The sequence below is a fragment of the Armigeres subalbatus genome, chromosome 1 (assembly GCF_024139115.2).
Source record: "Armigeres subalbatus isolate Guangzhou_Male chromosome 1, GZ_Asu_2, whole genome shotgun sequence".
Taxonomy (NCBI): Eukaryota; Metazoa; Arthropoda; class Insecta; order Diptera; family Culicidae; genus Armigeres; species Armigeres subalbatus.
Genome location: NC_085139.1, coordinates 57,178,929 through 57,191,199, shown reverse-complemented (window position 1 = coordinate 57,191,199; position 12,271 = coordinate 57,178,929). Strand labels below are relative to the sequence as shown.

General features: G+C 41.6%; 1 protein-coding gene across 1 annotated transcript in view; it reads left to right on the top strand.

The window, feature by feature from the left end:
• Positions 1-12,271, top strand: part of LOC134225871 (uncharacterized) — a 346,329-nt gene that overhangs the window by 276,777 nt on the left and 57,281 nt on the right. The window lies entirely within an intron of this gene.

Below are 12,271 nucleotides of genomic sequence, written 5' to 3'. Positions count from 1 at the left end.
CAACACCGCACGAGGGCGAACGAGGCAAGATACAAACGGGTGCGGAACAGATAAAACTCGATTTTTCGGAGGAAAAAGCGCCAGCAGGAAGATAGAGACCGTGAAGAGACGAGCAACTGTACCGCACTAATAACACACGAAAGTTCTATGAGAAGTTAATGTTAATAAACCTGCGACCGTCACTGTATACGGAAAGTTGCAGTGAACAATTCGCCATTCAACTATACCAAGCATCGCATCGATATCCACAGCAGAGCGGTATCAGCATCGGTTGTGTATGAGAGGGAATCTCATATGACAATATTGTCGGGCCGCCACCAAACCGGACCGCGCGATTGAGCACTCGCGCTGCGACGCGAGTCGCGACAATTTGAAATATTTCATTAGTAGTGCGCATCATGCACGCATGGATGTACTATCATGCGCACTAATCAGAAATGGGTTGCGACGTCTGATAACTGCAGATATTTCATTTTATTGAAAACAAATTTTCTATTTTCTACTATACACGGAATACATCGCACCAGAACGAACGGTCTACAGCGGGAAGATGCGCAAAAGGAAAACGTAAACACGTTGGACCTGTTACAGTTCCTATGGGAATATTTATACCAAATACTTAATATATCGATAACAGACAATGTACGAATTATACCACCTGACCAAATTAGTCCGAATAAAATTACCCCTTGGGGGCAGCAGGGACTATGTCCAAGGGCTTGACGATCCCTCCCCAGGCCATCTGCGAGTTGTGGGGCTTGCCTAGGATGTGGTGGGGTTTGACAGTGGGCCCTGTTAAACCTCTATAAAAAGCTGCATGTATCCGCAAGTAGGCCCCACCAAAGCGACCGTGTGCCGCTCAAAGCGCACAAGCCCAAGTCCTGGTGTTAGGTGGGACGCTAAACAGCCCTGACACGATGGCCCTCCGACGAGACAGGAGGTTTGCGCAGGCCCAATAAGCCGCCTAGAAAACCAATCATTACGAACAATGTAAGAGATAATGCGACTCGATATAATCGGCAAAGACCTAGGCGACGAATACAGGATAACGATTGGAAGCTTGGAACATGGAATTGCAAGTCGCTAGGTTTCGCAGGTTGCGACAGGATGATCTACGATGAATTACATCCCCGCAACTTCGACGTCGTGGCGCTGCAGGAGATTTGCTGAACAGGACAGAAAGTGTGGAAAAGCGGGCATCGAGCGGCTACCTTCTACCAAAGCTGTGGCACCACCAACGAGCTGGGAACCGGCTTCATAGTGCTGGGTAAGATGCGCCAACGCGTGATTGGGTGGCAGCCAATCAACGCAAAGATGTGCAAGCTGAGGATTAAAGGCCGTTTCTTCAACTATAGCATCATCAACGTGCACTGCCCACACGAAGGGAGACCCGACGACGAGAAAGAAGTGTTCTACGCACAACTGGAGCAGACATACGATGGATGCCCACTGCGGGACGTTAAAATCGTCATCGGTGACATGAACGCTCAGGTAGGAAGGGAGGAAATGTATAGACCGGTCATCGGACCGGATAGTCTGCACACCGTATCGAATGACAACGGCCAACGATGCATAAACTTCGCAGCCTCCCGCGGAATGGTAGTCCGAAGCACCTTCTTTCCCCGCAAAAATATCCACAAGGCCACATGGAGATCACCTAACCAAGAAACGGAAAACCAAATCGACCACGTTCTAATCGACGGTAAATTCTTCTCCGACATCACGAACGTCCGCACTTACCGCAGTGCGAATATTGAATCCGACCACTACCTCGTTGCAGTATGTCTGCGCTCAAAACTCTCGACGGTGTACAACACGCGTCGAAGTCGGACGCCGCAGCTTAACATTGGGCGGCTACAAGACGGTAGACTAGCCCAAGAATACGCGCAGCAGCTGGAAGTGGCACTTCCAACGGAAGAGCAGCTAGGCGCAGCATCTCTTGAAGATGGCTGGAGAGATATTCGATCCGCCATTGGTAGCACCGCAACCGCTGCACTTGGCACGGTGCCCCCGGATCAGAGAAACGACTGGTATGACGGCGAATGTGAGCAGTTAGTGGAAGAGAAGAATGCAGCATGGGCGAGATTGCTGCAACACCGCACGAGGGCGAACGAGGCACGATATAAACAGGCGCGGAACAGACAAAACTCGATTTTCCGGAGGAAAAAGCGCCAGCAGGAAGATCGAGACCGTGAAGAAACGGAGCAACTGTACCGCGCTAATAACACACGAAAGTTCTATGAGAAGTTAAACCGTTCACGTAAGGGCCACGTGCCACAGCCTGATATGTGTAAGGACATAAACGGGAACCTTCTTATGAACGAGCGTGAGGTGATCCAAAGGTGGCGGCAGCACTACGAAGAGCACCTGAATGGCGATGTGGCAGACGAAGATGGCGGTATGGTGATGGACCTGGGGGAACGCGCGCAGGACATAATTCTACCGGCCCCGGGTCTCCAGGAAATCCAGGAGGAGATTGGCCGGCTGAAGAACAACAAAGCCCCTGGGGTTGACCAACTACCAGGAGAGCTATTTAAACACGGTGGTGAGGCACTGGCTAGAGCGCTGCACTGGTTCATTACCAAGATCTGGGAGGAGGAAGTTTTGCCGCAGGAGTGGATGGAAGGTGTCGTGTGTCCCATCTACAAAAAGGGCGATAAGCTGGATTGTAGCAACTACCGCGCAATCACATTGCTGAACGCCGCCTACAAGGTACTCTCCCAAATTTTATGCCGTCGACTAGCACCAATTGCAAGGGAGTTCGTGGGGCAGTACCAGGCGGGTTTTATGGGCGAACGCTCCACCACGGACCAGGTGTTCGCCATTCGCCAAGTACTGCAGAAGTGCCGCGAATACAACGTGCCCACACATCATCTATTCATCGACTTTAAAGCCGCATATGATACAATCGATCGGGACCAGCTATGGCAGCTAATGCACGAAAACGGATTTCCGGATAAACTGATACGGTTGATCAAGGCGACGATGGATCGGGTGATGTGCGTAGTTCGAGTTTCAGGGGCATTCTCGAGTCCCTTCGAAACCCGCAGAGGGTTACGGCAAGGTGATGGTCTTTCGTGTCTGCTATTCAACATCGCTTTGGAAGGGGTAATACGAAGAGCAGGGATTAACACGAGTGGTACAATTTTCAATAAGTCCGTCCAGCTATTTGGCTTCGCCGACGACATAGATATTATGGCACGTAACTTTGAGAAGATGGAGGAAGCCTACATCAGACTGAAGAGGGAAGCCAAGCGGATGGGACCAGTCATCAACACGACGAAGACGAAGTACATGATAGGAAGAGGTTCAAGAGAAGACAATGTGAGCCACCCACCGCGAGTTGGCATCGGTGGTGACGAAATTGAGGTGGGAAGAATTTGTGTACTTGGGCTCACTGGTGACTGCCAAAAATGATACCAGCAGAGAAATTCGGAGACGCATAGTGGCTGGAAATCGTACTTACTCTGGACTATGCAAGACGTTCCGATCGAATAGTTCGCCGCCGTACCAAACTGACAATCTACAAAACGCTCATTAGACTGGTAGTCCTCTACGGACACGAGACCTGGACGATGCTCGTGGAGGACCAACGCGCACTCGGAGTTTTCGAAAGGAAAGTGCTGCGTACCATCTATGGTGGGGTGCAGATGGCGGACGGTACGTGAAGGAGGCGAATGAACCACGAGTTGCATCAGCTGTTGGGAGAACCATCCATCGTCCACACCGCGAAAATCGGACGACTGCGGTGGGCCGGGCACGTAGCCAGAATGTCGGCCAATAACCCGGTAAAAATGGTTCTCGACAACGATCCAACGGGCACAAGAAGGCGAGGTGCGCAGCGGTGCTGGATCGATAAGGTGGAAGATGACTTGCGGACCCGCCGTAGACTGCGTGGTTGGCGACGTGTAGGCATGGACCCAGCCGAATGGAGAAAACTCTTATATACCGCACAGGCCACTTCGGCCTTAGTCTGAATAAATTAAATGAATCATTCCTAATCATGCTGAAGTTGATAAACCGTTACGTAAACTCACTCAAAAGGCGATACGTTTCCATTGGAACGATGCCGAAGAAAGTGCTTTCAACAAAATAAAACTCCTAATAGCAAATGCTAGATCGCTGGGGTTTTTCAAAATGGAAGATAATACAGCAGTAATTGCTGATGCAAGCCCACATGCGCTTGGAGCAGTATTGATTCAAACTGACAGGGAAACTAGACAACCTCGAGTTATTTGTTACACATCTAAATCACTCACAGAGACGGAGAGGAGATACTGTCATACCGAGAAAGCCTCTTGTATGGAGTGTTGAACGATTTCAGATCTACTTGTTAGGCAAAGAGTTCGACCTAGTAACAGATTGCAAGGCCTTAACATTCCTATTCACACCATCATATCATCGAGACCATGTGCGCGCATTGAGAGGTGGGTGTTACGATTACAAGGATTTCAGTACAAGCTGTGATATAACCATTCCTTTTTTTTCGGAACATGGCTTTGTTCGCAGCTGGTTGAAGAAGGGTCGAAACTGTTTCAATCTTTTGCACTTAGGATTCGTTAAATGCTTATTCTAGGCCCTCGCGCCCTACAGTCGTTTTAAGCCTTCGCGCACTAGGAACTACCCCACATAATTGTTACTAATATTATAAGAAAGTATCTCCAGCGCTCGCGCATTGAGATTTTATACTTCACTCCTTTTTTTCAATCTAGGCCCTCGCGCACTAGGTCATAATACAATGATCAATTACCATCACACATTTCAAGTTCTTTTGGATTGAAATGTCTTGCATGATGTATACTCTTAATTTAGGCAACAACAGTCTAGAATCAGATCACGAGATAAAATCTAGGGTAAATGATATATTTTGGACATGTACATATTTTGGACAAGCCTGAGCTTCTTCGATCAATTTTAGATAATGTGTAGGAAATTTTTTATCGAAAGTATGATCATTGCATAATTTTACCTCAACTCTAGCGGCTCCTGATGAGAATTCACAAATCAACTATTATTTATCTTTAAAATTATCTAAAATGTAAAGCTATCTACCAAAGTGCCTGCTGGACGCCAGTATGCAGGAGAACATGCATTATAGGACTCTTCGTAACATGCACCTGAAACACGTTTAAATCGGTTCAAACGACAATCTTGAGGTCCTGCGGCCAAAGTTTGATTATAATTGAAATACTAACATATTCCAATCGCTTAACATGAACTTGAGACGGATGAAAAAGGAGTGACCAAAATGAAGTTATGTTTTTATTCATCAGACATTTATTGGTCAACCTATGTATAGTACATGGATGAACCATTAATTGCCAACATTCAGGCTGTTTTCAATGATATCGATAAGATTGCAAAACAATGTTAATTTCTGGTTGAATCTATGCAAGTAAGCAAATAAATGCATTCAAATGAATGTGGATACGTGTAGGTAAGTCATACCAATTAGATCTGTAGGTGGCCATTTTTAAATTAGGAGAAAATGACTCTGTCCAAAATATATGCATTTTCCATATCGAAATTATATATTTGATGTTCAAAAAGAAAATATTTCAGTTCGCAGTATATCACAGGTTACACCTAGTAAACGAAATTTACTCAAAAATTGGGCAATGGAGACACAAGACTAATCATAGGTTATGTATTTGGATGAACGTAGTGGTTTTCAATTGTTTTATACTATTCAATCTCGATATATTTTCTAATGAATGTCCTGCGCTTGTCCAAGATACATCATTTACCCTAATGTTAGAAATAGCTTACGGTCATCACGTATCACGACACCTCCAAAATAATTCTATTATTTGAATTCCAGGCCCTCGCGCACAAGAATTTCGCTAGTTCGTAACTTTAATCAAATTCTGAAATGTGATACAGCAACCGTAGTTGCAAATCATAAATAATTAACTTTCAACGTGACTTCAACAAACGTATGTATATTTATATATCGTATGAAACCCTACGTAACTCTTAACCGATTTTCTTGCAACAAGTTGCATTCGACAGAGACTAAAACGCTGTTGATCACTATTGAATTTCATAATAAATGCCAAGTGCAAAAAATTGATAATATTGAAATAGTGATGGGACATAGTCACATAGAACAATACTTACTTGATACTTGATACTTGATGGGCTACAGCTCTTCGATGAACCTACGCCGAATGGAGTATCCCACTCCACTGGACTCAATCCTTGGCCAATCGCTTCCAGTCGCCCTGAACATTGGGCGCTCAATGTCCTCTTCAACTGCAAAAAGCCATCGTGTACGCGGCCTTCCACGAAGCCTGCGGCCTCTTCCGGGTTCTCTACTAAATATTATCTTCGCTTGTCGTTCTTCCGGCATACGAACAACGTGACCAGCCCACCGTAGTCTGCCGTGTTGTATAAGCTTAATAATATCCAGCCCTTTATACACCTGGTACAATTCGTGATTCATGCGACGCCGCCAGATACCGTTCTCCTGTTTACTGCCGAGTATTGTCCGCAGCACCTTACGCTCAAACACTCCGATCAGCCTCCTTTAACGTCCATGTCTCATGGCCGTATAAAGCCACCGGAAGAATCAGAGTGGTATACAGCGCGAGTTTTGTTTTCGTTTGCAGACTACGGGACTTAAGCTGGTTACGAAGTCCGTAATAAGCCCTATTTGCAGCTGCAATACGCCTTTTCACCTCGCGGGTAACATCGTTATCGCACGTCACTAATGTTCCAAGAAACACAAATTCTTCTACCACTTCAAATTTTTCACCATCCAGCACCATTTCGCTACCACCACTACTAATGAACCCACGTTGAATGCGAGCGACCACACAGAGAGAAATAAAATTGTGTTTCTGAGAATATCGCACTTTCGTTTTGAAAGTAGTTCGTTTCTAGTAATTTTGAGCAACGAAAGTTTTATTGTGAATACAAAACATTCTATTTGAAAGTTTTTCCATCATCAAAACATTGTAGCTTTGAAAGCGAAAATTTTTCAAATGAGAGATGAAATAATCTTAAATCAACTTTTCATTAATATTTGGCAATACAAACAGAAATAATCTGGCAACTATACAAGCTGTCAATGGCTGGACTTGAAAAATCTCTCCGTTTCAAAGAAAAAGCAAGTGCTGCTCCTTCGACGAAGTAAATGGATCCACAGGTAATTGTTTTCAAGCTATTTTCTTTGCGAAAACTATGTAAAGTCTTTTCTTCTATTTATATTGATCGTCGTAGATGTTGGAACAGCACAGCTGGACTCTGGAAATTTCATTAAGAGGATAAAACATCCGCGGCAAAATCCCGCCGGAACACCGAAAAATGGCTGCAAAAAGAGAAGTTGACCGCTATCACCTTCAAACGCGACCCTGCGGTACATTATTTAGAATATACAAACCATGCTGATTGCAAAACGATCAAAAATATAAAAAATGGAAATAAAATAATGAATTTTGAATGTTTTTATTTTAGCAAAACTAAATTTTAAATTTGCATGTAAAATTGAGAAGAAACACAATTGTTATTTTGAAAGTACCACTAGTTGATACTAATGTAATATTTACCATTTATTTTGAGAGGAAAATGTTATTTTAATAACATTCCTCTTGTCAAAGTTCTTGCCGAGGCAAAAATTTTTGCATTGGTAGATTTAACAATCATATATGTACATTCTACTGAAAATCACTAACTAATTTTCTTAATTTTACCAACGTTTTTTTAATTTCACCAACAATTTTTTTTTGTGTGCATGTACTTCGTTTTGCTGGTATTGATCGTGAGTCCAATCCTCGTTGTCTCCCTCTTAAAAGGAACAAAAGCCTCTTCCACGATCAATTCCAATAATATCGATATCGTCCGCAAATCCCAGGAGCATATGTGATTTTGTGATAATGGTACCGCTTCTTTACACACCAGCTCTCCTAATCGCTCCCTCGAGCGCTATATTGAACAGTAGATTCAAGAGTGCATCACCCTGCTTTAATCCATCTAAGGTAACAAATGACGTCGATATTTCATCCGCAGCCCTTACACTTGATTTCGATCCGTCCAACATTATACGAATCAGCCGTATCAGTTTCGCTGGAAAACCATGTTCAAGCATAATTTGCCATAATTCATTCCGTTTCACTGAATCGTACGCCGCCTTGAAATCAATAAACAGATGATGTGTCTGCAAGTTGTACTCCCGGAATTTATCAAGGATCTGTCTCAGGGTGAACATTTGATCCGTCGTTGATCGGCCCTCCCGAAAACCTGCTTGGTATTCGCCGACGAAGGACTCTTCAAGCGGTCTCAATCTGTTGAACAGAATACGGGACATAGTTTTGTACGCCGAATTAAGGAGGGTTATTCCTCGGTCAGGGTTATTCCTCGGAGGGCAAATGTGGCCGTCCAACCAGCGACACGGACAGAAAACTGGTTACATTGAAATAAAAAAATAGATTGTTGTTTTTAAATGTTTACATTTGATTGAAAATACGACAAAATTTATTGTTCTAACAAGATTTGTTAACATAATATCAATAACGAAGTATTATTGTTTCAACAATACTATTAGAAATGAGCTTTTTGAGAAAGCTCAAGTGATTTCAATTCATACATTTGATAACATCCTGAGCAGGTAGATGTGGATTTTTTATAGTGGTTTCATTGATATGAAGTAGCAACAGATAATTTAATAAAAATGAGGTATAAGTTAAATAGTTGCATGCGTTGTTTCAGTGGTAGTATATTCGAAATTTTATCACTATAAAACAATTTATCAGCGCAGACTAAGTGCAGGAGGTATAGTCTTTTTACCTTACACTTCATTTTTAATCACTGCTTTCTACTGAAACACTCCCAATTTTCACAAATTTGATCGATCCTGGTTTTCTAAATATATTTTATTTGAATTGAAACAAAAGTCAAAAAAGTGCTCTTTGTCAAGATTGTTCTAACATTCGCCCGATTTTGAAGCAACATCAAGCCAATTTTTCAGGCCGGTTCACTCTATCAGCACTTTTTTAGTTTTGGTTTTCCATTTTAAAAATAGAGATCACGATTAGGACTTTAGTTTTGAATGTTATGAGTTGTGAATAGAACAGAATATAATTAGTATCACTACTAAGTGGATTAACTTTGTTTTGGACTTCAGCGTCACTAAACGGTTCATTTAGTCAATTCTCAAACGTATACTACCCAAGTAACCATGAGGCTATATATGTTTGCAAATAATACAGCAATTAAAGTTGACTTAAAGTGGGAAAGGTCCTTTTACGACCGAAATAATGCCTAATTACTTCGTTATGTTGAAATAAAGCATAGGTAATGTATCGCTGCATTCGTAATGCTGAAGTAGTGTATCGTTGCCTGACAGTTGATGAATCAATGCATCTTTACATCGGTAAAACTGATCTAATGCCATTCATTTATGCATCTGATGGTTTTTTATTGATTAGATGCTTTAACTAATGCTTGGTAGTTACTTGGGTATTATTCCATTTCCCAATATGGACAAGGCTGCTATGAAGTATTTTTTACTATGATGAACTATGATGAATTTACGAAGATTTCAAGATTAGACAACGATTGCAAAACATCCAAATTGAACATATTCTCGTTCTGGAGCAGTCTAACCAAACACAGAAGACCCACATATTAAAGAGGCTGCACTCATAACAAAGAGATGAAGTGTCAAAATTGGAACAGCGCATTTGCTGTCAAATCAGTTGTTCCAATCGAGCACAAGGTTGTTAAAGGTAGGAGTATTGCGTCTCTTTGTTTTTCCAGGCTCGTTACCACATATGATACAATATATATGTTTAAAAAAATGTAGGCATTCTGAAGTGTTTAGCTTGATTGTAGTGTAATTGTAAACAATCGTAAAACGTCATATTTAGAAATTCAATAACTGAATTTTAGAAAATTTTCAAGCGATTATGAGCAATATTTGCCATACATCAAGGTATGTTTTCCATATTTTTATCATTGCAAGAAAATCTGTTTTAATCTGTTTGTTGCTTTTTACCATTTCAGCAATCCGACGATCTGAAGATGCTATTTTTTAGTGGCAGGACATATAAAACTATGACTATATAAATACATGGAGGATCTGAATCAAATACGAATTTCATTTAGTGTGTGCGAAAAAGGTAAGTTAAATATTTAGTTAATCAAGCAAATGAATAATTTGCATTATATTCCATATTCGAAATTAAAAATAAATATTTTATTTCAGTTGCTGGTTCTCTCCCTATTCCCATGGCACAGAGGTGGAAATATGAAATTAAAGCGGTTTGTGAAAAAAATTAACGATGATACCATGAAGTTATAAAGAAAAACGAGGTCTTTAATAAACATTTCTATGGGAAACATAAATTTATAAGTATAATTAATAAAATCCTTCAAAATAAAACAAAAAGAAAGTCCATTTATTTTAAAAAATATGACGTTTGATTCAAACATAGATCTCTTATTGAATCAACAATACTATTTTTATCGATCGAAGCTTTCAAAAAAGCTTTTCGAAATTCAAGCTTACCAAGCTCTTTTGAAAACAACAATACTGGATTGTTGAAACAACAATAATTCTTATTACCGCCGTAACAAAGCGAGATTCTTGTTGAATTTATGTTAAATATTATTGACTAGTTTATTTATGGACGCTGTAGCGCCCGTGGCAAGTGTTTTTTTTCAATCAAAATTTTCAACGTCTGTTGTCTGTGATTTTTTTTTCATCAAATGCTGTGTCTGGTTGTCTAAGGGTGTCACTGGTTTTGTTTTCTGCATCTGAAAGTGAAAAAGAATTAAAGTGTGAAATATTTTATTTTTTTGTGAGAATTTCCCCGCGTGCTGCGTCTGGTTGGCTAGTCACCGGACAGACAAACAGGGCTATTATATATAGTATTTTAAAATAGTTTTTTTTGCGTGTAACACACAAGCTCAGGGATATAGAACTACCTTGATCTATTTGCCAGTCTATTATCCCTCATATCTATATGTCATACAATGTCATACATGTCATGTCAAATAAAGATTAATTCCATTGTACCAGTCGAAGCAATAACACGCGTTATTTATCCGTCTTGAATTCCCTGGTCTGAATTACGACAGTTTGGCGACGATAGAACCCGAGAAGAAAATTAATCGGCGGATCAGCCGATTGAGGCCAGCGTTATACTTCGGGGCCAACCGTGATGAAATTCGATTCAACGTGGAAGTGAGGTTATGTAGCTGCTGTTCAGATTATCCAGACGTTTTTTTTCCTGTTGGTGTGTGTGTTTTCTCTTCTGCTGTTGACGGAGTGCTGACTGGTGTTAACAGGGGTCTGCGAAGCGGCCATGTTTCTGATGCCAGCATCAAAATCATCGATTAATTTGATACGAAGGCGTAATCATAATCGTTGAAACCTGCCATTGAAAATGTATTTTGAATATCATGATATTTTGGCGAAGTAGAGCGCTTGGTGCCGATTGAACTATGAAAATTTATTAAAGACATCAATATTCTTGTTGGAATACACCTCGCATTCATACTTTCGCACAAGTTCTTGAAAAATGATGAAAAATAATTACGTCTATTTGGAAAAAATCACTTCGGAATATTGGTTTGTTTACAAAATAGAATTGTCAGTGGGAAACCCAATTTAAATAGAACAATGGGAAACTCAAAGATGTTGGCTATTGTCAAACGTAGTGGATAGGATTGGGGTTGCCAGATACCTGAGTGTTAACGATGGTCGATCAGGATAATCTTGCTGCTGCGGTTGCGGCCATTGCTGCCGGTGCTGATAGACGACCAACATTTACGTTCGAACCGTTTGACAAATCAAAAACCAAATGGTGTCGTTGGGTGAAACGACTGGAAGGAGCAATGCGACTGTTCGGTGTGAATGACGACGACAAGCAAAGTGTACTACTACATTACATGGGTTCGGAGACGTACAACATCCTTGCAGATAATTTGTCTCCCGAAGAACCAGAAGATCAAACTTATGAACAAATCGTTGGTGTACTTGCGGCGTACTATGATCCAGAGCCTCTCGAAATGGTGGAATTGTGGAAGTTCAGAGCTCGAACCCAGGTGGCAGGCGAATCGGTTGCCGAGTTCATTACGGCATTGCAACGTGAAGCAAAGCACTGCAAGTTTGGCGATTATCTACAGGAAGCTTTGCGAAACCAACTCGTGTTTGGGCTTCGTAACCATCGTATCAGAACCCGTCTAATCGAGGAAAAGGAGTTGACATTCGAGAAGGCGAAGCCGATTTCGTTGTCGATAGAGGCCTCCGGCGAAGGTGCAGAGG